This window comes from Miniopterus natalensis, chromosome 2 (genome assembly GCF_054644295.1).
Source record: "Miniopterus natalensis isolate mMinNat1 chromosome 2, mMinNat1.hap1, whole genome shotgun sequence".
Classification (NCBI taxonomy): domain Eukaryota; kingdom Metazoa; phylum Chordata; class Mammalia; order Chiroptera; family Miniopteridae; genus Miniopterus; species Miniopterus natalensis.
In genome coordinates this window covers 82,376,251-82,402,304 of record NC_142082.1, presented here as the reverse complement: position 1 = coordinate 82,402,304, position 26,054 = coordinate 82,376,251, and positions in this window count along the sequence as shown.

The following is a 26,054-nucleotide window of genomic DNA, read 5'->3' as shown; positions in this document are numbered from 1 at the left end:
AGATTTATCCTGTTCTTTTATTTAGAACATATTTCTTTGTCTTTTCATTTTGTCTCCCTGTATTACGTAGATCTGCTATGACCCCCACACTTGTTATGATGGCTTTATGATGCTGGTGTCTTGTTGGGTTCATTGGCACAATCTTCCAGATCACCTGAGCTCCATGTTCTAGGAATGTCTCCTGTGACTTATGTGTACCCTACTGTTGTAATTGAGTCTTGAATGCTGTTGGTCCTTTCCTGGGAGGAGTTAACCCTTCAGCTTGGCTGAGTATAAGGGTAAACCTCTATTACCACGTATGAGACACTGTGCAGGGACTGTCCCCCTAAGTGGAGTTGTTTTCAGCAGGATTTGATGCCTTCTGGCATTCCCCTTTGGGTGTGCTGCTTGTGTGGCTAGTTCGGTCAAGCTCTGGTGTAGTCTGAAGCCTACCACTGGTTTTATTGGTTCTGGTTCCACTTGGTGGGATCCAGGTACAAGTTGATGTCTGACATTTTGTGTAACCAGCCTTGGGCTACCTGCTTGGAGCTACCACTCTGTTTACTGTTTCTGGCTGCATCTACTGGGGCTGGGTGTGCACAGGAGGGGCCAATATGTATCTTCCATCTTTCTCCAGCTTAGAGCTGGGGGCATATCTGTAAAAGGACTCTCTGAGGCTCTCTGAGGCCTGCCTTCACCTGTCAACTACTCCACCTCCCCTTGAGGTTGCCTAGTGTTTCTCCAGAACCTTATGCAGAAAGGCTGTAGAGTAAGTCCAGACATGCCATGACCACAGACCTTCCACAGCTTGTGAGCTCAGTAGGGCAGGGCAACTGTGGTAGGTCTGAGGGATGGGGCTAGTGGATCTCCTACTTGGGGGTCACATGGTCAGGCACTCAATAAGCAGAAAGTGGCCTGTCCTCCAGAGCCAAACCACACAGTCTCTGCTAGAGTCTCCAACTCTAATTCTCCCAACCACAGATTTAGGTTGGGTGCAGCCATCCTTCCCCTCTGCAGGAGCAAGCTCATCCAGGTGGAGCCAAGGGGCTCAGGGGAACAGACCAAAACAGTCTCCCATTGGGAGTGATGCTGGCCCAGCCCGAAGGTGGGAGCTAAGTACTTTATCCTGGTCCCAGACCATAGCCTCCAAGGGATTCACCTTTCCAGCTCTGAGCTGTTCTCTCTCCCTCCCATGAAACTGAGCACAGGAAGGTGGGTATCTGGGACTTGGAAGGGCTGACCCAAACAGTCTCTGGTTGGGGTGGTGCCTGCAAGCCTGTAAGAGGAGGGCAGGCACTTTTTCCTCTTCCCAGGGTAGCAGGGTTTGAGCTTGCAGAGGAGATAAGAGTGGCCCAACTGCAATGTAGCCATACAACCCTGCTCCTGTCTGATTCTTAGATAAAAGCTTCTCCAGGAGACATGCTTTCAAAGTTTCAGCTCTGCATGGCACTCTGGTCCTCTACACAGCTGAACTCAATGGGATGGTTTAGGCAAAGTGATTCAACATATTGGGGATAGAGCTCTGGCTGTGTGCTCAAGGTAGGGGAGACTGGTGCCTTTTCCAAAGCCATGCAGTTTAGTTGCTGTCTTTTTTCAGCAAGAGCCTCCCCAGAAAGAGGGCCCCAAAGGTTACTGCTGAGTTCAGTCAGTAGACCCCCCTGCAAGACCCAGGAATGGCAGAGTAGTCTCACCAGCAATCAGGGACCAGGAATTTCCAATGCACTCCCCAGGGTGGTGCTGTAATAATAGGAGTGCTTGTCCCTGGGAAGGTGGCATCTGGGTCTCCCAGGCAGACTGAATCCCCACTGGTTTTCCCCATCAGATGCTATGCAGGGTCTTCTTCCTATCTCTGTTGCTTTGTGTTGGGGATCCCTGCATAGGATTATGACCCCACTTTCCTAGGGGGAGGGAGTTTTGCAGCCACTATACCCCTCCAGCTTCTCAGCAACCACATCTTGGTGTGAGAGCTAGCCTTTTCCACATCTGCCCTTTTTACCAGTCTCTATGTGACTTCTGTAAATCCTTGGTTATAATGTTTTAGGTCAGCTATCCTTCAGTTGTTTTTTCAGGTTGATTGTTCTATGATATAGCTATAAATTGGTTTGGGGCTGGGAGTAGATGAGTGTAGCTTTCACCCACTCTGCAGCCATCTTGGAACCAACATTGTTTGATTTTTTTAAAGTTATTCATTTGGTAGTGAAACCTGACCAGATTTTACGTGGTGGTATTTATGAACTTTATTCCACTCATGTAAATATTTATATTTCATTGAAATAGTAATGTGTTTGACTTTGAGTGTGGCTATGTACCCCACTGGGAGGTTGAAACTTTCTGAGTCTCTTACATGGCTTCCCTGAAAAACAGGATCAGCGGTACCCACCTCCTGTGTTGTTGGAAGATTAAAGAAAGCAATGTATGGACGAGGTAACTTTATGTCCTCTCAGATGGAGAATAACTGGAACAGCATCATAGATATAATTTAATAGAGCTTCCAGAATGTGCTATTTAATGTCTGTTGTGAAAATCATAGAATTGTATCATTAAGGTATACAAGGTCCAGTTATTGATACGGTAAGCTCCAGGACAAGCAGTAAAAAATCCAACTGTGCCCTGCACATCAGTGCCTTACTGGTCTTAGAGTCAAAGAAGGAGTATTGTTAATCATGAGGCAGTAAAAACCAATGTCGACTCTGAGCAGGTTCCAACCCTGACCTCACCTGCACACACTGTATGTGTTTGATCTCACAAGGCCCACAGGCTCTGTCCCTGCTTCTGTTTATTACTTCTCTTCCCTTCCTTCCAGGTTCCGGCACACAGGTTCTACTTCCATTTCATGAACCCTCTGAGTTTACTCCTGGCTCTGTGCCTTACATTTCTGGTCCCCTCTGCTTGGAACAGTCTTCTTCCATATCTTCCCTAGGGTGGTTCCTTCTCAGTAGCTAAGTCCTAGCTCTATTGTTGCTTCCTCAGAGAGATAGTCTGACTTCCCCACACAGCTAAATCATCCCTTTTCCTTCTCATCATTCTCTATTCTACACTTCTGGCTTTTCTCCCCTTTTCTATTCAGTGCCTACCCTATTATCTGATGTTATCTGATATATTTGTTTATGTTTTTACTGTCTGTTTCCCCCAAATGGAATGCAAGCTCCTCAAAAGAAGGGAGCTCTATCAGTCTTGTTCATTACTGTGTTTTCAGACTTTAGAACTGTGCCTGGCACATATACTTATTGATAAATAAATGAATTATTGAATGGATGATCATTAGGGAAACCCAGTCTGGAGGACCCTTTGTCCACTTCATACAGTGACATCTGGATGGCCAGATTCTGCCCCTTCCCCCAGTCTGTTTCAAGAAGCATGGAAATCCTGCTAGTATCTTGGGAAAGCAAACCCCAAGCTACTCCAGCCTGAATGATTGAGGCTAAAGGAAAAATATGTGAGGTACAACACAATATCTTGTAGAGCAGTTTCCTCTAATGAGTAGCTTATGGGAAGGGCTTGGAATTCGAGGTCGTGAAGTTGTGGAGATTCAACCATATTTGTAATGTGTCCCTTTTTTAGTAAGTAATAATAAAACTTACTAAACAAATATATTTATTAAGATCCAGGAAATTTGACTCCTCCCTGTGGATAGCAGTGACTTTAGTAAGAAGTGAATAAAATTCACTAATGGAAACTTATACAGAAGAAGTGATTGGGAGAGTGAAAAATAGGAACCTCAAGGCAGAGCTTCTGGGTTAGGATGTGGAGGCATCCATAAGTGATCCTCTTGTGAAGGGCTGAGTTCCTTGGGCACTTTCTCTCTGGACTCTGGGCACTTAGTGAGAACTTAGCTTCTTCCTCTCCCATGTTGTAATGTCCTTTAGAAACTTGTCCTAACCTTTTAGTGAAGAAATTCATATATACTATTCCTGTGGTGTCAGCCTGGGGAGATGGAAGACAGGGAAGTAAAGGGGAAGGGAGTCTTGTCCCCCTTTCCCTCCTTTGTGTCTTGGAGAGGAAGCTCCATTCTTCTGAGTCAATGCAGTTGGGATTTCCACATGTGGCCATTGGGACTGTGAGCATTTTCTCAGTGAGGTACTGTGGGGGGAGGGGGGGGAATGAATCCTTAATACTATAGATTGTTCCTAAGAGCTGTATAAAGTATTATGCTTGTCCACATATTAGCAAGACCTAAAATATGAACAAGAAAAGGAAGTAGGCATTTGAGTTGTATATGTTTAACAGAATGTCAAATTCTTAGAAATTGGCTGAAACCCAAATCTTAGCATAGAGGACACATATCCTTACATTCTAAAGACAAGTAAAAGACACATCCAAACCAGTCTTAGTAAGAGATGAAAAATCCGATCTAGTAAGTAACGAACACCATCACCCACCTTTAGTTTATTAAAGAAAAGAAAAGGAATTTGAATGGGTTTTATTGGAAGAAATCTGTATAAATATAGAACTCTTTGGCTTTTTTTCAGGGTTTTTCCAATGTTTTCTCCCCCAGCATGTGAGAGCCACTATAGAGACTGACAGTATCTACAGAAAGGGTGACTAAGCTCTTAGTCCTGGTAGGGGCCTGTTGGGAAGTGTTACCATTGGGATGGGGCATGGAGAGAGGGGTTTGGGAAATCTCATGTGTCCCTTGGAGTGAATATTAAGCTTGATGCCTGTATGTTGTCTGGAGAGTTCTGAAGTTGGGAAACTTTCTGGAGCATTCCACAACAGCAGAAAAGAGGGAGGACTGCAGCTTGACCAATCTATAATTATACTCGAGCTCCCAAAACCATGCTGATTCAGTAGAAAGTAACAGGGCCCCAGCCATCTTGAGGGTACCTTCCTCAAAAAAACGCCTGTAGGGGAAGGGAGGCACCAGCATTTAGAGGTCAAGGATTAGACTGCTGATGGCAGAAGGCGGGGGAGATTGAAAGAGGCTATCCACAGAGCTAAGTGTCCATGTCAAAGAATTGGGCAGTGAAGAGTTCAACACAGTAGGGGAGGTTGTGAAGGATGGACATCTAAATTACCTGAAGGGTCAGGGTTCCTCTAAGGTGGTCTCAGGCAGAATTTCTGTACTTGGGCCTCTTCCTTTCTATCTCTCTGAGGTTGGAAGAGGGTTAAGATAAAGGGTGTAACATGGAAAAGGTATGAGAGACCAGACTATGGACCCTTCTGTGTATGGCAGATGTTTAACCCTTTGACCTGAATTGAATCAGGGAGAAAAAATTGTAAATTATATGTGCTATTGATGTTTTGATATGTCTCTGCTGGATCTTTTTAATTCCTGAGAGTGAGTTTTAAAGTGAATGTAGGTAGAGGGAGATGCTTGAGATGTTGTCCAGGGGTGGGACAGGAAGCTTTGATGTAGCATGCCAGTAATGGAAGAAAAATAGAGCTGCTTTCTGATTGTGCCTTAATGTGATCAACTCCCATAATAAACCAAAGAATTTAGCACAGTGCTTTATAAAAGGAAAATTCTTGGTAAATGCTAAAAGGCAGTGTTTATGACCATTATTTTTATTTTCCTTTGCATTGCAAGTGAGTCAGGTCCAAATTACCACTCTGCAGACTCAGTAGACATAGGGTAACAGAGTTGTCAATGCCTGACAACAAATGAAAAAATCCAAGAAAATATCAGTAATCAAATCACACTTTAAAGGCCACACTCAGACCCACTTGCTTGGAAAATGCCAATGAAAGAAATGGGAAAGATAAAATCTCTTAAATTTGTGTTGAATAAATGTGCTGTCCTTCCCACAAAAGGGGGAAGTTGTGACCCATTTTGAGTGGCATTTTCTAGTGCGATCTCTAGAAAGGTCTCTTGCTTGATGAAACTTTTAGAGCACTTTAGTAGATTGAGGCTGGGGTACATCCTAGGTGTGTTTTCATACAATCTTTGGGTCATAGGAATAGCAGAGCATGAATTTATTCTTATTCTTCTTGCTTTGGTGTGAAATTAGCATAACTATGTCTTTTTGCCAACCTAAGTAATGTCATTTCATTCTGGCTAGAAGTGAAAAAGAGCCTTGTACAAGCACTCACTTTGTGGGGAACCTGGATGGCATGACTGTGCTAGGGAGCACAGACAAACACAGGGATAGCATGGCTGGTTGTACTTCATGCATAATCAAAAATGCCCTCTTAGTCAATTGCTTTAATCCTTACCAAACATCTCTGAAACTCTAAATCTTAGTAGACCAGTTTGGGTTTCACTTTTTTCTTCTTGCTAATGTAATATTTGGGAATGATAACAAAGCACTGAAATTAAAAGAAAGTAGTTAAAGTAATGGGCCAGGATAGTCTAATCTATAAACTAGATTAGAACTTTGGCATTAGCTATAAACACTGTTTTGTAATTGTGTCAACATCTGAGTGATTTATACTGACAGTCTGTAAAGTGTGACAGGAAAGATGTACCCTGGATCTGTTTTTCTTCCTTTTTGGAGTTGGCTCTTAATAATGAAGCTTATAAAAGTCAAGAAAATTACTGCTGACACAGATCACAAAAGGCACAAGTGCCATGGGTAAGGTATAAATTTCAGGCAACTTAAACTGCATTAGAAACAAACCTATGTTAGATCAGAGCATTTCCTGGAATAGCACACTTGAGATTTGCTATTGATTGATTCTGGGAATCTTAGGGTCACTTTCTCTACTATTGTTAAAAAATGCCTACACAAGAAATCAATATGGTCAAGCAGAACATCTACACAACAATTTAATATATCTATCTTTTTGGAGAAGTAGTTTATTTAAGTCACAGGAATATTTTCTCTTTTGAGTGTTGACCCTACCTTTATTTAAGTTGACCTGAGACAGTAATTAGACAAGAAACTCTCTTCAAAGACATGATGGAAGTTGACTCACAAATGCGAAGCAAACATTTGAGGAAAGATAAGCTCTTTAAATACAGCTATTCTTGTTATTCTGCCACAGCCCATGGATCTGCTTCAGCCGGTGTAACTCTACCTGCTACCCTTACGGAGATCTTCAAACATTTAATCCTCCTTGTTCATTTCACTCACACATTGTGCACTACTCTGCTCATTTCATTCGTTATAGTCTTCCCTGTTTATTTAGTTCATTCGCTGCACTTCTTGTTGATTTTCATTTACTTGTTTTACACTCCTTTGTTCATTCATCTATTTATTATACACACCCCTGTTGATTTTATTATTTGTATATACATCCCTGTTCATTTTATTCATTATATTCTCCCTATTCATCTTTCTCGTTTGTTATGCACCTCCACCCATCCCCACTAGGAGCATGCTGAGAAATGGCTGGATCAGTGGGAATAAGGAAGCATCAGGACAGAAGAACTGGTAGGTGCCTGCCCCTTACAACAAAGTCTGAACAAATGTGGAAAAACCTCAATCAAATTCAGGTGGTGTCACTACCTAAGGAACTGGCCTGAACTACACAAGAACAAGGGCACCTCAATCTCGACTGACCTCCCTGTGAGAAAAACCAGCATCTGGCTATAACTTCCAAGTGGGCTGACAAAAAACAAGCAAGTATGTGAGGTTGCCTAGCTCACCAGTTGCAACTGAGTACCCCTGCTTGAGTTCTTCTCTTCAGAATGGTGGCAGGTGGTTGGGGAAAATGTGTAGTTAGCAAAAAATTAGGTAGTAGGCTCTGGTCAAGGTGGGAGTCCTGGGTAATGGAAACAAAGTATGAAAGCTGCAGCCATAGCCCTGGCAGGTGTGGCTCAGTGGGTTTGAGGTCATTGTGCCATACAGAGAAAGGCTGCAGGTTTGATTCCTGGTCAGAGCACATATCTAGGTTTCATGTTTGATCCTTAGTTGGGGCTCATACAGGAAGCAGCCCATTGATGTTTCTCTCTCTCTCTCTTTCTCTCTCTCCCCCTCTTTCTAAAATCAATAAACATATCCTTGGGTGAGAATTAAAAAAAAAGCTTCAGTCATATTCTTTATTAAGATCCTTTACTCCTAGATATTCAATGATAACTAGGAGGTTCCTAACTTGATGCTAGGCTGGACCATAGCTAAGCCTCCAGATGACTAATCTTAGTATATTTTTAGTTGCTTCTTAAGATGAGATCTGTGCCTTATTCATCCTCTACATGTCTCAGGACCTCTCACTGTGCATGAAACACAGTCAACATCTCACAGGTGACATTTAAATAAATAGTTCGGAAGTAAGCTTTAATTTATCAGTTTTATCATGTATTTATTTATTTTTAAGCTCTCACATTTAATTCCTTATTTGAGCTAGACACCACTGGTTTTCCATACTAATTTAGATTTTAAAATACTTGCACTGCTTTAAATGTCCTTGTGCTTTTCCTTACCCTCCTCTTCCCCCACAATGAGCATTTTATTCTACCTATAACCTGGGGTGAACCGCCCAATGATTACACAAAATAGCACCTTAACAATTCTTTTTTTCCCATCTTTGTTGAGATATAATTGACATACATTGTGTAAGTTTAAGGCATACAATGTAATGCTTATATATATGTATATATTGTGAAATAGTTACTACAATAAGGTTAGTTAACATGTCCTTATTTATTTTCTCATTTCAATAGATTTTATTGTCAGAATAATGTACATTTGGATTCTAGCTGCGTTAGTTAGTAGCTGTGAGACTTTGGGCCAGTTACTTACCTTTTCTGAGTCTCTTTTGCTCACCTGTAAAATGCAAATAACCCAACTATGTCTTAGCATTGTTGTAAGGATGCAAATAGAAAGTATAACATGCCTAAGGGTGCTGATGAGTAGGTGCTGAATCTTTATTAAATCTCCTTACTCCCCTGGACCATTTTAAGCTCTGCTTCAGTGGTGAGTTGGCCTCTCCATGCAGCTCTTCAAACTATTGTCATAACCACAAGAGTTAATTCATGGTAAAAAAAATAGAATTTAAACGACCTTACCCATGGTCATAGGACTAGAGTTCTGTATAACCAGGATTTAAACTTAGTTCTTTCTGCCGGGCTGGACGTGGCTCAGTGGTTAAGCATCGACCTAGGATCCAGGCGATCGATCGGGGTTCAATTCCCAGTCAGAGCACATGCCCAGGTTGCAGGCTGCAGCCAATCAATGACTCTCTCATCATTGATGTTTCTATATCTCTTTCTCCATCTCCTTTCCTCTCTCTGAAATCAATAAAGATATATTTTAAACAAAATAAAATAAAATAAACTTAGTTCTTTCTGACTTATATGCTCACATGCCCTTTCTACTTTTCTTTTTCTCGCTGTTGCATTAGGAGGACTCTAGCATTGTGTATTTTATTGTGTTATAGCATTTTGACAAGTGCACCAGGTTTTTACAGTTTTGTATTATCACTGAATCACACATGATGAGCACAGAGCACAAAGCAGACATCAACAAATGCTAAATTGCTGCAGTTATACTTTACTGATCCACTATCCCATTCTTCAGCCAATAACAGAAATGGGTTTTTCCTGTTTGTAATGTCTGCACTATCATCCATATACTCATGTACAGGCAGCTGAAAAATGATCCCCTAAATTATATCCATGTCAAATTCCTGGAACCTATGAATGTTACCCTAATTGAAGAAAGGTCCTTTGCATAGTTAAGGATCTTGAGAGGAGGAGATCATCTTGATTACCTAGGTGGGCCTTGAACCCAATGACTTTATAAATGACTTTATAAAAGAAAGGCAGAGAGAGATTTAAGGCAGATAGAAGAGGAGAGGGCAGAGAAGAGGAGAAGACAATGTGACCATGGAGGCAGATATTGGAATAATGAGGCATCAAGTCAAGGAAGGCTTGGAGCCAAAAAAAGTGGAAAGAAGCAAGAAAGGATACTCCTGTACAACTTTCTAAGAGAGCACATACCTATTGACACCTAATTTCAGACTTCTGGCCTCCAAATTGTAAAAGAATAAATTTCTATTGTTTGAAGTCACCAAGTTGGTGGTAATTTGTTACTGCCATCTCAGGAAACTAATACACCATATATACATGTGCTAAATAAGATGGTAAGAAATTACATTTCTTGCACGCCTTCCCTCTCCTATGATTCTTATCTCAGAAATTATTCCAAATATTGAAGCAATAATGCTAGCTTAGTTTCCTATCTTAACTATTAATGCTGTAGCTGCCTCAATTGGTATTGTAGCCGTAGGGCCTCTACTAGTCAATTATAAATAGAGCAGGGTCAGATGACCTTGATTGAAGTTCAGAGAATTTAGAAAACTGGGTCTTGGATACCCAAGGTCAGTGTTCTCTCTTTAATCATTTGCTTAGAGGAAGACAGAAAGGTGAGGTCAGAATTTCCACTAAATATAAAAAATACTAATTAGGTAAATGGGCAAAGAAGATTATCTCATTACCTGGCAAATTGATTTTAGCTCGCCAGCAACTTGGTGCCACTAAATCTAAAAATCATCCCAATGGGTAATTTAATACATTCTTTGCAGAGATGTGACAACTGCCAAAGTGAAGAATGTGCATCATTTTAAATTAAAGCCAATTCCTGAAAGATAATATTGAGGTAAAAATTAGAAAGATCTCTTGACATCTAGAAGTGAATAAAGTGACCAAGGGTTATTTGCAAGTGATCTGTAGTGAATAGTTGCAGATCTAAGGTAGAAAATGAAATAGATTACATCTTAAAGACTTGAGATAAGGGCTTCAGTTCTGGAGCTAATGTGGTACAAGATCTGTATCTTACTAGATAGAAAACAAAGGAGAATAGCTTTCTGATAAAAGAAACTTGTCCACAGTGATATTTTTCCAAGAGCCTATTTTCTTTGTTAGGAAATTAAAGAAGAAAATTACATTGCAAGGTCACAGAATTGATCTTTCTCTGAACAACAACAAAAAAATGCAATTAGAATGACATAGATTTATACTGAAAATAAATACGTTGAAAGAGACTGTGGTTCCTATTTGAGTGTAAACAAGCAGGGGACCGACACATGAATGAAAAAATGATCTTGATTAAAGAGCTGTTGAAGTTGGGTTTGATTTCAGGGCAGAGTTCATCAGTCAGTCAGAGGTAGCAGAGCTCTGTTCCATGGGAGGGGCAAATCAATCAGAATGAGCAAAAAATAGAAGCTGAGATGTTCCTGTTCATCCCCATTTTGTCACAATTTTATAAATTCTCATTTTTTAAAAAAAAAATTATCTTTATTGTTGAAAGTATTAGAAATGTCCTTTTTTTTAATCAACATTGATCCCCTCCACCCTGCACCTCTCTCTCCAGGCCTTCACCCCACTATTGTCTGTGTCCATGGGTTATGCATATATGCACATAAATTCTTAGGTTAATCTCTCCCCACCCATACACCCACCCTTGCCTTCCCTCTGAGATTCATCAGTCTGTTCCATGCTTTTATGTCTTGGATCTGTTTTGTTCATTGGTTTATTTTCTTCATTCGGTTCCACATATGAGTAAGATCATGTGATACTTCTCTTTCTCTGACTGGCTTATTTCACTTAGTATAATATTCTCCAGGTCCCACCATGCTGTCTCATAGGGTAAGGAATCCTTCTTTTTCACCGATGCATAGTATTCCATGGTGTGAGTGTCTGAGAAGATGATCGATAAGATTTCAGTCTTCTTGAACTTATAGAGACTTGTTTTGTGTCCTAACATGTGGTCTACCTTTGAGAATGTCCCGTGTGCACTTTAGGAGACTGTCTTCTGTAGCTTTGGGGTTAAATGTTCTCTAAATGTCAGTTGAATCCACCTGATCCAGTGTGTCACTTAGAGTCACTATTTCCTTGTTGACTTTTTGTTTGTAAGATTTAGGCAGTAAAGTCAGTGGGGTGTTAAAGTCCCCTACTATGACAGTATTGCTGATGCTCTCTCCCTTAAAGTCTTCCAGAAGTGGTTTTTTTTTTTGTTTTTTTTTCGTTTTTTTTCAGCCTGTATGAGATTTTTGTTCTGAGATGTGTCTCTTGTAGACAGCATATATTTGGGTCATGTTTTCCTATCCATTCAGCTACCCTATGTCTTTTGATTGGAGCATTTAATCTATTTACATTTAAGGTTATTATTGATAGGTTGTTATCAACTGCCATTTTAATATGACTATGTTTCTCATTCTCTCTACTTCTAGTTATTATAGCAGTTCCTTTAACATTTCTTGCAATGTTGATTTGGTGGTGATAAACTCCTTTAGCATTTTTTTATTTTTTTAATTTTTTGTCTGGGAAGCTCTTTATTTCACCATCTATTTTGAATGGTAGCCTGCTGGATAGAGTAGTCTTGTTTTCAGATCCTTGTTTTGCATTACCTTGAACATTTCCTGTCATTCCCTTCTTGCCTGTAGAGTTTCTGGTGAGAAATCAGCTGACAGCCTTATGGGAGCTCCTTTGTAGATAGCATATTTCTTTTCTTTAGCTTCCTTTAAGATTCTCTCTTTGTCCTGAATTTTTGGCATTTTAATTTTGATGTATCTGGGCATAGGTCTCTTTGGGTTCTTCTCGCTTGGGACTCTCTGTGCCTCCTAAACTTGTGTGACTTTTTCTTGACCAGATTAGGAAAGTTTTCTGCCATTATTTCTTCAAACAGGTTCTCTAAGCCTTGCTTACTTTCTACATCTTCTCGTACTTCTATGATGTGAATATTGTTACATTTCATGTTGTCACACAGCTCCCTTAAACTGTCCTGCTGTTTTTTTTAAATTGTTTTTACATTTTCTCTGATTGAGTGATTTTTTTCTACCCTGTCTTCTAATTCACTGACCTGATACTCAGCTTCCCTTAATCTACTGTTTTTACCCTTTAATTTTTTTTTTTAAGTTTCTATTATCTCATTCTTAGTTTCCTTCATAGTTTCCATATATTATCTCATAATGTTGAACATCCTTATGATCAGTACTCTGAACTCTATATCTGAGAGACTGTTTATCTCCATTTAATTTAGCTCTTCTTCTGGAGAATTATTTTTTTTTTTAAATTTGGGTCTTTTTTTGTCTCCCCATTTTGGCTGCCTGTTTGGATTTGTTTCTAAATATTAGCTATATCTGCTAGGACTTCCAGTATTTTGTATGGTCTCTGGTGTAGGCCAATGTCAGATGCTGTTTGTGACTGGCCTTGATTACCCTGTTTGAAGCTTTCTGCACTTTATCACTTGTGGTTCCTTCTGCTAGGGCTGAGTGTGTTTCAACAGGACCAAGTTGTCCACCAAGATCTGCTTTTCTAAGCTCTGGATCCAGAAGCAAATGAGGCAAAGACTCCAAGCCCCCAGAGGCTTATTGTTATTTAGTCTCTTAATGAGCCTCAGGTTGTAGAAACTCCACATGGTGGGGTAAGAGGTTTTTCAACAGGTCAGGGCAATTGCTTTCTCCTCAACCCCCCAGAAAAAAGCTGCTTGGATAGTAAATGTCTGCCTAAGAAAGATGTCCTCTGCAAATGGGGGAATAACTTAACACAGGTATTCAGATGGTTGCCCTCTGAGCTCTTTCATCCAAGCCAGCACGCTGGAATTCTCCCCACACAGCTCCAGTCCACTCTCCCCTCCCTCTGCCAGAGCCCAAGGTGAGTGGCTGCACACAAAACTTTATGTGTTAGCCCTTCAAGAGGGTGCCTGCATTTCCAGCCACCTCTCCCTGGCAGACAGAAACCCTACTGCTTTTAGCAGCCAGATGTTATGTGGGCTTCTTTCTCAGTTCTGGTGCTCTGGGCTGAGGAGCCCAACTTGGAGTTTAGGCCCCAGAGTTCTCAGTGGGAATGCCCCACAGCTGAGATATCCCTTCAGACCTTCAGCTGCTGCCTGTGGGAGCCCAGTCAGCCTCCTCGTGCCTCAGCATTTCCTACCAGTCTCTATTTGGTCTCTATGTCCTTGTTTATGAGGGTGATTCCCAGCTTGTTTTCAGTTGATTATTCAGGATGGTTTTTCTATATTTTAGTTGTAATTCCAGTTTGGTCCTGGGAAAGTGTCAGTGTAGCTTCCACTCAATCCACCACAATTTTATAAATTCTCAATTTTAACAGTAATATCCATCATAAATTTTTTTCATGGATATGGCTGAGTCAGAGGCATTACACAGCTGTTCCTATGGCTTTGGTCCTCCTCTCTCTCCTTTATTTCTACAAGTTCTTATCATCATTATAGCACTTTGGCTGACAAGTGAAAGAAATGAAGCATAGAGGGTAACTGTCCCTTTCCCCAAATTGCTAATGTTCAGATGCAATTTTCCTGGGAAAGAGATAAAAAAGAGTGTATCGTTTGGAAACCAGCTACTTAATTATAAATGTAAGGCATGGATGTATTTGCCACATAATGTAGAACTTTTTAAAAAGTCCCAAGATAGAAAAAGAGTATAAAGAAAGTAGGGAGTGTATCTGTTGGAAATACCTAACACTGTCACATCTAGGTTATCTGGGACTCCCTGATGAGGTTTTTTCATGCTAGGTGTATGTTATCTATTTTTATGAAACAGATTACTCAAAAATTAGCAGTTCAAAATAATAAGCATTTATTATATTAGAGTTTCTAGGAATCATAAACTAGAAGTGTCTTAGCTTGATAATTATATCTCAGGGTCTATCATGAAATTGCATTGAAGTTTTTGGATGAGGCTATAGTCATTTCAAGGGTTGACTGTGGGAGGATCTACTTCCAAGTTCATTCACATAGTTACTGGCTACTGGCAGATTGGGCACTCAGCACTGGGCATAGTCAGGTTGGCCTTGGTGAAGTTAATGTTCCTGAGCCAACGCACAACTTTCGTTCTTAGTGCCACAGCCATTTTGTTCATGAGCCCACTTGGCAAAAATAGAGGTGGTTGGGAACGAGGCTGACTACTGACCAAGAAAGGGCCATCCAAACCACATGAATGTTAACAGCCCTCCCCTCCCCAAGATTATTCACATGAGACATAATATCTTTGTACTTTGTTCCCATTCAAAATGTCTGGCCACGTAACCTATTTTCTAAACACAGTCACCAATTTTATAATTTTGTTTCTTCCACAGCCCTAACCATCCTGCCAAATCATTAACCACAGCTCATGTATTGGTATAGAAATGTACCTTTGAGTTTTTCTCATATTATACTCACAACATTTCCTCATATTTTATTTTTTTGTCTCCTTTCATGGAAATTGTCACACTGTCAAGTAACAGCTATGACATATCAGGCAAGACCGCATTTAGGAGTATAAAACAGACATACTATACTGTCTTAGTTGCAAAAGGCTTTCTTGTTCCTGAGTCTTCTCTGTCAACAACCAAAGTGGCTTCTTTGGGTTTGGACTTCCATTTCCCCATTCTTATGGAGACATTAGCTCTACACTTGCTGTCTAAAGCAAAAAAGTGACTATTGGATGTTGGTTTCAAGCTGAGTTGTTTGGAAAGGCAGAGATTATTAGACCAGTGAGGCAGAAACTTTTAGGTAGGTGGGACTTGGGAAAATATCAGGTCACACCATATAGGAAATGTTTTACTTGGCCTAAGCAAGGGTGTATGGTTTTGGACATTGTCCTTTAATTTATTTTAATGACACTGACTACACAGGCCACATGCCAGTGCTCTTGGTTCCTGGAGAATAGCCTTCAAACAGGGTGGCCTATTGTGCAAAAGCTTTCTGTTCTATGTTTTCAACCATATTTGATTAACAAGCTACTGACAGCACTATTAGTCAAATGGCAGATTTTCCTGCCAGTGAACTATTTTTATGCCATCTTTCAAAACTGTGCTGAAATAGAACATAGATTACTTAGCAGGTGGTTAACATGTTTGTTATATGTCTCATACACATTATAAATCATACATATATACATTGATAAGTTGATAGCATAAAGCTATGGAAGTTATGGTAGAATAAAAATTCTGGATTTAAACTTATAATTAATATACTGAGATAAACCTGGTGTCACAGCTCATAAACAATATAGAAAATATTTTTATTCCTTTTTGCCCTAAAATAACTATGACCAATCTCAATGGAAAACTATTCAAATTATCAGACTTTCTCCCTCTTGAATTAGTAAGTTTTAATAATTTAAGTCAGGCTTCTCATTTCTAGGCTATCTCTATGGTAACCCAGTTAGAAGTCTCTAGGATAGCTACGTGGGTGAGAACATGTCCCACAGCCACCCTAACTTATGGAAAACTGCCAGCAGTTATTTATTTTTCATTAAATTATCCCCTACATCTTTGTCTTGAAGAAGAGTCAGATCCGTAAATTTCAGAGTTGGGAACTCTACTGATCTCCATCTGACAGGACACCACTTAACCCCCTCAAACCCATGTTCTTTGTCTAGTGTGGCCAGTGTCCCAATTCCTTGATTCTCTGGGAAAGCCAAACTTTTCAGAGGCAGAAATTGTGGCTGCCAATCCAGTAATTTTTCATGACCTTGATGTGCCCTCTATGATTCATCCATTGTCATGACCTTGTGATTTTCTGTCTTCTTCAAGCCAGAAATACACTTTTTCAACTGATCTGTCACTTCACTTGAACAAAGTTGTGGGTCATGAACATGATACACTTCTGCATAATAAGAACATGAAGTTGAAGAGGAGGAAGGGAAGTTTAGAGCACTCAGTTCTTCATTGCCTGCCATCTCATTCCCTGGCAGCTCATTATACAGGACTGCCAAGTCCCTAGGTAAGATTTCAGGCTACATTGAAAACTACACTTACTAAAATCTTCATTTGTAGTAGACACCCGAGGGAACATAAAACAATGGCAGAGAATAATTAGCTGACAATACATTTTTTTCTATTTACTTCATTATTTATCTTTTTCTTGCAACTGACAGAACATATTTGTGTGCGCTTTCACTTAAAAACACTGGCAGTTCTATTTTTAATTTTTTGAGGAAACTCCACACTGTTTTCCACAGTGGTTGTACCAGTCTGCATTCCTACCACCAGTGTACTAAGGTTCCTTTTCTTTACATCTTTGCCAGGACTTGTTTGTCAACTTATTGGTGGTAACCATTCTGGCAGGTGTGAGGTCATGCCTGATTGCCATTTTAATTTACATCTCTCTGATGATTATTAACATTGAGCAGTTTTTCATATCTCTTGGACTTTTGGCTGTCTTTTTTGGAGAAGTGTCTATTTAGGTCTTTTGCCCATTTTTTAATTGATTTGTTTGTCTTTCTTTTGTTGAGTTGAGTACTTTAAATTAAAAATGGAACTGCCATTTGACCTAGTCACCTCACTTCTAGGAATAGATCCTAAGAATCCTGAAACACCAATCAGAAAGAATATATACACATCCTATGTTCATAGCAGCATTATTTATAATAGCTAAGATCTGGAAACAGCCCAAGTACCCATCAGTAGATGAATGGATTAAAAAAACTGGGTCAATGGAACACTATGCAACCATAAAAACAAAGGATCTCTTATCCTTTGAGACAGCATGGAGGGACCCGGAAAGCATTATGCTAAGCAAAATAACCCAGTCAGAGAAAGACAAGTATCCCGTGATCTCACATATATGTGGAATCTAATGAACAAAATAAACCAATGAACAAAACAGATCTAGAGATATTGAAACAAGCAACAGACTGATGTATCTCAGAAGGAAGGAGTGGGGGAAGGAAACAATTAACTAAAGAACTTATATGCATATATGTATAGCCCATGGACAAACAATAGTGTGGGGAAGGCCTGGAGAGGAGACAGGAGAGAGGAGTGGAGAGAGTCTATGTTGGAAAAAGGGGATATCTGTAATACTTTCAATATTAAAGATTAAAAAAATAAAAAAATAAAAATTAAAAATAAAAATAAAAACACTGGCAGCATCTAGTAGAAATTCAGTTTTTAGTTTTTCTTTCATTGTGGTTCCATGGTGGAATTGTCTTTCTTGTTCTAAAGAGATATAACCAACAGGAGTCTGCAGAATCAGGAGCTTCAGGTAAGCTGACAAAGAAAAAGAAATCCTCTGCCTGGCCAGGTGTGCTTAGCGGTTGAGCATCGACCTAGGATCCAGGAGATCGGGGTTCGATTCCCGGTCAGGGCACATGCCCGGGTTGCGGGCTAGGCAGCTGATCAATGACTCTCTCATCATTGATGTTTCTGTCTCTCTCTCTCTCTCCCCCTCCTTTCTTCTCTCTGAAATCAATAAAGATATGTTTAAAAAAAAGAAAAAGAAAAAGAAATCCTCTCATAAAAATACTGTAGTACTTTAACATGTCATTTTCCTTCTGTATCCTCTTATAATCCCTTCTCTTTTTTTCTTTCCATGAAAATATCTTTTTTTAAATTTTAAATTTGTAATTTATCTTCAGATATTTAATTCTCTTTAGACAAGCTGTAATCCTGGGTTCCTGGGTTTATCTAGCTCTAATAGAGATAACTAGCTGTCCACCACAAATTTACATAGTGGACAATTTCTGAGCCAGAGACTACACTTCTCATATCCTCTTGAATCAAAGTAGGTTGTGTGATTAGTTTTCACTAATAGAACATGAGCAGAAGTTATGCTTCTCTTCTGAGTTGAAGTTTTAAGAAATGATTGTGCACTTTCTGCTTTTTCTTCTCAGGACCTCAGGCTAGATTCAAAGATCTCCAAGGCCCAAAGAGATGGTAGAGTCACAGGACAGAAGATGCTTATATTAAATTACCATGTGAAGACAGTTCATATGCACCCATTTGGACAGTTCCCTAAACTTCTCTTGCATTAAGCCACTAGAATGTTAGAGTTTATTTGTTATAGAAGCTACTGATAATCTATCTGATACATGGTCTCTAATTCCAGATTTTATTGATCTTATATGAGTTGACCACTTTGTGTCTTCCTTTGTTACTTCTTACTATCCCATGATTTTCTGGTGTGAATAGCTGATGGGATGGATAAAATTGGAAGTAGAGGTAGAATGAGAGAGAATGAATTCTGCTTTGATGATATTAATCTGAATTGTCTTTGAGAATTTCAAGTAAAGATGTTAAGTAGGAATTTAAGCATTTGCCTCTGGATTTTAGAGGAGGTAGCAATTTCCCACTCAGCAGAATAATACACTTAACTCCAAAATAATTGTTGAAATTATCTAGGAAAAGAAAGTAGAGAATGGAGAAGTAAGCCTAGGACTAAGCCTTAAGGTTCCTCAACATTTAGAAGTTGGGTAGGGAAGGTGTTTGAGAAATATTGAGAAGGGAAATAGAAGTAAAATCGGGAAAGCATGAGGTCAAATAAACCAAGAGAAGAGTTTTTCAAGAAGGAATGAGTGGCCACAATTTTGAATGCTTACTGACTGGCAGTGTTGGTGACCTTGACAAAAAACATTTCATGAGGAAGGTGATGGGAAGCCAGAGTAGAGTGGTTGAGAATAGAATTACGAGTGAGGAAGTGGGAAATGTTTGGTGGAAAGCATTATTATTATATGTTGTTGGGAATGATCCAGTGGGAAAGAGAGAGAAATAATATAGGATCACTCAACCATGACAGTTCAACTGTTCAACATGAGCCAGATACAGTGCAGTTTGTTCTTACTCCAAGGAGCCATTCTTGATCTATCTAACCTAAGTAGCCTCTGCCTCCTCCAGCCTCCTATGGAATGTGTAATGTGTATGGCTTGTCATATACTTGCCCTGCACAGCTTAGTATGATGGAAGCACAAATGTCTGGAGTTGGAAAGACGGGTTGAGTCTTCTTCAGTCCACTTTCCAACCCTTCTCTAGCCACATCTCTTTTCATTTCCTTCTCACTTTCTATTCCCAACCACTCTGATGTACCTAAATTTCATGTACATTGCCCCCATAAATTCTTGACCTTTGCGCGTGCTATTCCCCTGGTAAAGTGTGCCCATTTCCTCTTCTCTCCCTCTAAAAATGGTTAACATCTACTCAACTATTTTTTATATAATATTTCCTTTGCCAAACTCCTCCAGTGTGCATCCACAGAAATACAGCATTCTTCTATAGTAGTGCTTATTATACTGAAGTACAGTTGTCCTAACTAGTCTTATTCTCCAATAGACCTTAAACATCTTGCCTATAGAGATCATGCCCCATTTATCTTTGTATTCCAAGTGACTTTTACTGTGTCAATCCCATCATAGACATCAAAATATGTTGAATACCTGGATGGGTGACTGAAATAGGCAATAGATTGTTGTTTCCTGGAGTCAGTTCTTATTATTAATAACCTTTATTTACCCAGTGTCCAAACAATGTAGGTGCTCAGATATACCCTGCATTTAATTACATATTACACTATTATGGGAAAGGATAAAGAAATGTTCATCCACTGCTAGAAAGTTAGTAAAACATGGTCCAGTAATAGACTACATGACTTAAGAAACTTTAGGAAACAGAAAAGGAGCTGAAATTGGGCAGAACAAATACAATATATTGATTAAATTGCTTGGGGGAAAAAAGCTTTTGATTTTAAAGAAACCAAGGGATATTTCCAATGATGAGAAAGTTATTTCTTGCTGAATTAAGAAAATTATTATATGCTACACTGTTAGGAGTGATAAATTTTAAATTATTGAGGAAAAATACCTTTCTGGTTTAGCATTTATTGAAATGAAACCGTTGTTTTAGTCTACCTTTGAAGTATAGTGGAAGTGGGGAGGACAGTAATCTCATTTTCAGGGTAATTTACCTTAATAAATATGTTACTTTTTAGTGAGACCATTTGTGAATTACTGGTAGGTGATTTGAAAAGCCAAACATAATTTAAAGTCATAAGCAGCCTTTTGTTTTATGAAATCAATCACCTTGCAGGCTCTGTGATTAAAAGATGTTCCTAGAGAATTGTTGGGATCTCTCAGCTGCTTCATAACTGGCGCTGAAATCTTTAGAATATCAAAGTGACAACAACATATTGAATGGAAGATAAGAAACTCATGTGCTATAAATTGTCTGGAGCAATTGGAGGAAATTAAATTCTTATGGCAAATTATCAGCATGACTAAATGTGGCTTAAAAACTCACCCTGTAATAAGGAATATTAATCCTAGAGGAGAATTCTCTTCTGTTTTTCCCCCATATTTAAAAATAAACTTTCACTGATATGAGCAAGAGTTTTCTAAGGAAAATGTTAACAAATGATGACAAAGTTAACTTCATATTATCAAAATGTTTGTTAGGTCTTTATAAAATTCATTTAGTGGTTTTAATCAGGGGTGAATGAAAAATTTTGGATGCTTAACACCAGAATGTAAATACTAGATTCCTAACTCTAGAATCATTACACATGTCACCTCATATTTATAAAGCACATTTCATCACATAATTGAAATACAGAATTCCATGAATCTATTCAATAGATAAATGGGTGCAGAGGGGTGACACATGGAATCATTAGTTGTAGGGACTAGGGCAGCATACTCTAGGGCGGCTTGTTAGAAATTCAGAGTCTGAAATCTCAGCTAATTCATATGCAGATTAGAGCCTGAGAAGCACTCCTCTTGGCTGTCTACTCTAAGATTTGAATTCAGCTGCCCTGGCTGGGTAGCCCAGCTAGTTAGAGTGTTGTCCCAATATGCCAATATTGCAGGTTTGATCTCCAGTCAGGGCATATACAAGAAGCAACCAATGAATGAATTAATAAGTGGAACAACAAATCAATGTTTCTCTCTCCTCCCCCTTTCTCTCCTTCCTGTCACTCTTTAAAATCAAATAAATAAAAATAAGAAAAAAGATTTAGTTCAACAATTCTGCCACTCTGGCTTTCATTTTTCCATCTCTAGGTTGAACAGAGTAATGTAATCACCAGATTCTATTCCTGATCTTGCAGAGAGTGGAGGTGATCCCTGGAAAAGAGAAGGTGAGGTCTGTACAGACACCTGGCCAGTGCTGCACTAAATGCCACCAACTTTGTAACCTGGAAAACAATATACATGCACAACTGCTCTGTTATTTGATAAAATGCCATGTCAGGAAAGGTGACATTTTCCTTTGGAGTGTCATGCTGTGATAGCAAGGCTCATTTCTAGTTAGTTCTGTGCACCAGGGATTTGAAGTCCAGGGAGAGAGGGAGAGAGAGAGAGACAGAGACAGAGAGAGAGACAGAGACAGAGACAAAGAGAGGGGAAACATTCAGAGCAGAGCAGCTGCAATGATCCAGGAGGGGCAGGACCCAGTAGAAGCAAAGATGAAGGAACCAGAGGCAAATCAGTGCTGCCTGAAAGTTTAAGGTGTAAAAGTCTAAGAGAGAAGAGAGCAATTTCCATGTGATCTAAGTGAGACTTAAGCATAAGAAGAAAATGGAAACCTCAACTCGGAATTTCTCAGAAGGGGTGATGAGAAGGGGATGGAGAAGACTTTCAAGCGATGTCCAAAGGTTCTGTCAAATCAATCTCCTCTGCTCTCCGTGTGTGGTAGCAGTTGGTGGTGGGGAATGGGGTGTTATGATTCACTATTTCCTTTTACCTCTCTCTTTTTGGGTCATATTACTGGTGACACACTCATCTTGCTGTTCTCTTCACAGAGTTCTCATGAACCTACCCCAGTGCTTTCTACCCAGTCCTCACTGGCCTCCATATGTTAGCTATCATATGTTAGCCATATTGTCATGCTCTTAGGGTGCCTCAAATCTATTTTCATTAAGTGCCACCCCCTCTTCTTTCTAAATGTAAGGAGGGGTCTAGGGTTTTGACTTCATCATTAAACCTTCTTCTGTACTTGATTCTTTAATTTAGAAAGATTCATGTGAAAATATCTATCATGTTAATAAATTTATCCCAACCTCTAACTCTGGCTCCACCCTACTGTTACTCACTGTCATTCTCTCCCTTCTTGAACTGCTTGACAGAGATGTTTGTGCTTATTGCCCCCATTTTCTTACCTTTCAGCCATTTCTCAAGCTTCTATTCCCCATAATTTCATAAAAAACTGCTTGAGCTCAGGTTACTAAGATCTGCTAATTTCCAAATCCACTGATCATCTCCCAGTGCTCACTTTACTTAATATTTTTACAGCATCTCTGTACTCTGTCAATTCATTCTTTCCTTTTTGTTGTCTATTTTCATAGCAGGTTGACTCAGCTCAGGCTCCCATCACCTTTTGCCTACACCCATGCAATTCTCTCCCCCTCTCCAGGCTATGTACTTGATCCTCTAGAAAGCTTCTAGGGTTTTTCCAAATATAAATGGGATCATTTTATCGCTGCACTTAAAACCATTCTCTAGGGCTTTGACTCACAGATCAAACCCAAAACTTCTTGGGCCATCACAAGAAACCTTGTCGATTGTGCCATGTTGAACTCTTTCACCTCATTTCCTTGCCACTCCCTTTCATGGAACTTACCAGAGTAGATGATTTGCAGTTCCCTAGCATCTCATATCATTTCCTGTGTTCATGCCTTTGCATTTACATTTCTTTCTGACATAAATGCTCTTTGCCCCTGTGCTTATTTATGAAACGTGTACTCATCCTTCAAGTCACAGTCTAGACATCTTTTCTTCTGTGAAGACTTCCTTCCCCACCTACAGAGAGGTGATCTCTCTTGGCCATATTTTCTATAGGCTGTATTTCTAAGATAGTACTTATCACAAGTATAGCAGCTACTGCTTACCTTTCTTCCCCTACCAGCTTGTGAACTGGTAGTGGCAGGACTTACTCTTATTTGTCTTTATATCTCCAATGTAGGCATATAGTAAGCATGTGATGAATGCTTATTGATTATACAAATGAAAGACTGAATCAAGGTAGTAAAGGAGATATTTGTTTATTGTTCTTATGCTGTCTCTTTGCTTGCAGCTGTTTCTGGAATTTGAGCACACACTTCTGGGACCATAGAAAGTTTTCCTCCCCTGACAAACCCTTCCTGAGGTGCTTCAGCTAAAGGAGACCTCTTCTTCTCTTGTGTTGAAATACCACTTCTTTTTGTTCCTCTCTTAGGTATATACTTCTTGCTCTGTGTTCGTACCTCTCTTGATCAACCCAAGTCATTTATAAATTCTCTGAAGCAAGGGATTGTGTCTTATTCATTTTGCCCTTCCTCCAAATATCCAGTGAATACCTTGTACATGGAAAGCACTTGACTGATGTCTGTTGAATTGGTAGTTGAATCAATATTGCTTTAACTCACACCACTAAGAAGTTCTTCATCTAGAACATAAAGGAGCCTTAGATTCCTAAATTGGTGAAAATGTTACCTGGGAGATTGTTAGCATCAGGCAAGGAGGTCATTCCAGAAGTCAAAATAATTTCCTAAGAGACAGCCTCAGGTCTGAAAATCCTACCTCCACAAGGAGACTGCCTGACAGAAATGCTCCTGATGTACACACAAGTGATTAGTAAACTTGGTACACTCCCAGCCTGGGGCAGGAACAAAAACTGCTCCTTCACTAAGCCTATCTAAACTTCATATTGAACTTTGGGGCTAAATTCTGGGGAGCTGCTTCAAGGCAGTGTTTAGAATAAGTCAAAGGAAAGAATGTGATTAAATTTTCTTGAGCTCTGGGAAACCCTAGGAGGAAGTTCATTCTTTTCACCTCAGCTCCCTTGGCTGAAACATCACAGTTGAGGAGAGTTCCTTTCTTGTTCCCAGAGGCCTTAGTATTCTAATCTCTGGTTAAATGAAGCAGCACTGAAGAGGAAAAAGAATCTGACTTGGTAAAAACAATCAGCTTAAATGGAGCAATCTAGCTGTGGTAATGGTTCGTGCCTTCATCAATTTGATGCACTCAGATCTCATTCTGATTTTTGTCCACACTTATGACCAGAAAAAGAAGGGGGCCATTATATATCAAAGATGCCAGTGATGAAAATTTTCTTTGATTTTCTCGTTAAGCATTAGATATTTCAATATTTTGTTGAAATACGTTTTCATCATGTGCTGTTTCCAAATTTGCCTTCAGTCCTTGAAAACAGGTCTTCAACCCCCATCTCCTTTCTTGTCTGCTGTGGCCTGCTTGGCTGACTCTGGAGTCCTGACCACACTGGGGCAGGTAGGGTGAGCACCGATATCCATACAACCTTCTGACAGCAGGACACAAGTCCCAGTTCAGTGACCTTTGGGCTTCTAGGTCTTGGTAATGCTTATTCCAGTATGTATGGTAAACACATGATCCCTCTGTGGCCCAGGAAGGGTCATATCTAAGTTTAAAAACATCCATCAATAGATTTAACCCAATCAAAGCACAGATGGAAGGTTTAATCTGAAGACTAGAGGAAAGCAACATTTCAATGGCTTCCTTTTCAGAGTAAAAATGAAAGGAAAATAATTTAAAAGAGGTAGAAGAAAACTAACTTTATGTTTTTTATCTGGTCAGTGAGCACCTTCTTAGGTCCATCAGCATAAAGGCATGAGTCTTCTCCATGGAAGTCACAGTTCAGTTAAAAGAGACAACATACCATATGAGTGCAGTGATTAAAATTGTGTTGGATTCTTTCTGTTTGCTCTTCCACCTCCACTCTCTTCCCTTTTCCATCTCCTCTGAGTCTTGGGAGGTAGACCATTATGGACTAAATCAGATGGTCTCTTGCCCTCAGACTTCATGTTGGTTTTGGTCAAAGGAAAGCACTAGCAAAAGATTGGAGGGAGGGAGGGAGGACCATCATGTTGGTCCATTTATTCCTTGGCTCTTCCCTGCTGGTCACCACAGATTAGATGAGTTCCTTTATTTAAGGCCACAGCTCTGTCAAATAGTCCTCCCTTAGAACTTCACTGGTTTCTCAAGGTTTTGATAATTGCCTCTTCCCTTGGTTCTCTGGACCTAGGAGGAGATAATATCTCCCTAGTGTTGCTAAGCCTCAGTGTGCTTCACTGTCCCTGTTGGTGTTTCTTAATCCCAGCTACCATTTTTTTTGCTGGGGTAGGGAGGGTGAGGAAGAGATTAACCAAAGAATTTATATGCATATATACATAACCTAGGGAAAAACAATAGTGTGGGGAAGGCCTGGGGAGGGAGTGAAAGCAGGGTGGCAGGGGTTAATGGGGAACAATGTGGGGGGGGGCATCTGAAATTTCAACAATAAAGATAAATTTTAAAAAAACAACAACAAAAAGACAACAACAAAAAAACCTGACCACCATTTAAAAACAATTCTTTTATTAAGGCCATCCCAAGGGCCCTCACTGAGTGTGCCACCTGTTCCCTGCAAGGACCCTGCCTGATGGAGAAGGCATCTTGGAAAGACAAGAGGGTGGCACCTAATATAGCATGTGGAAGTTCTGGTAGGCACTATGGGGGAAGTAATATGCGAAACAAGTAAGGATTAGGCAGGT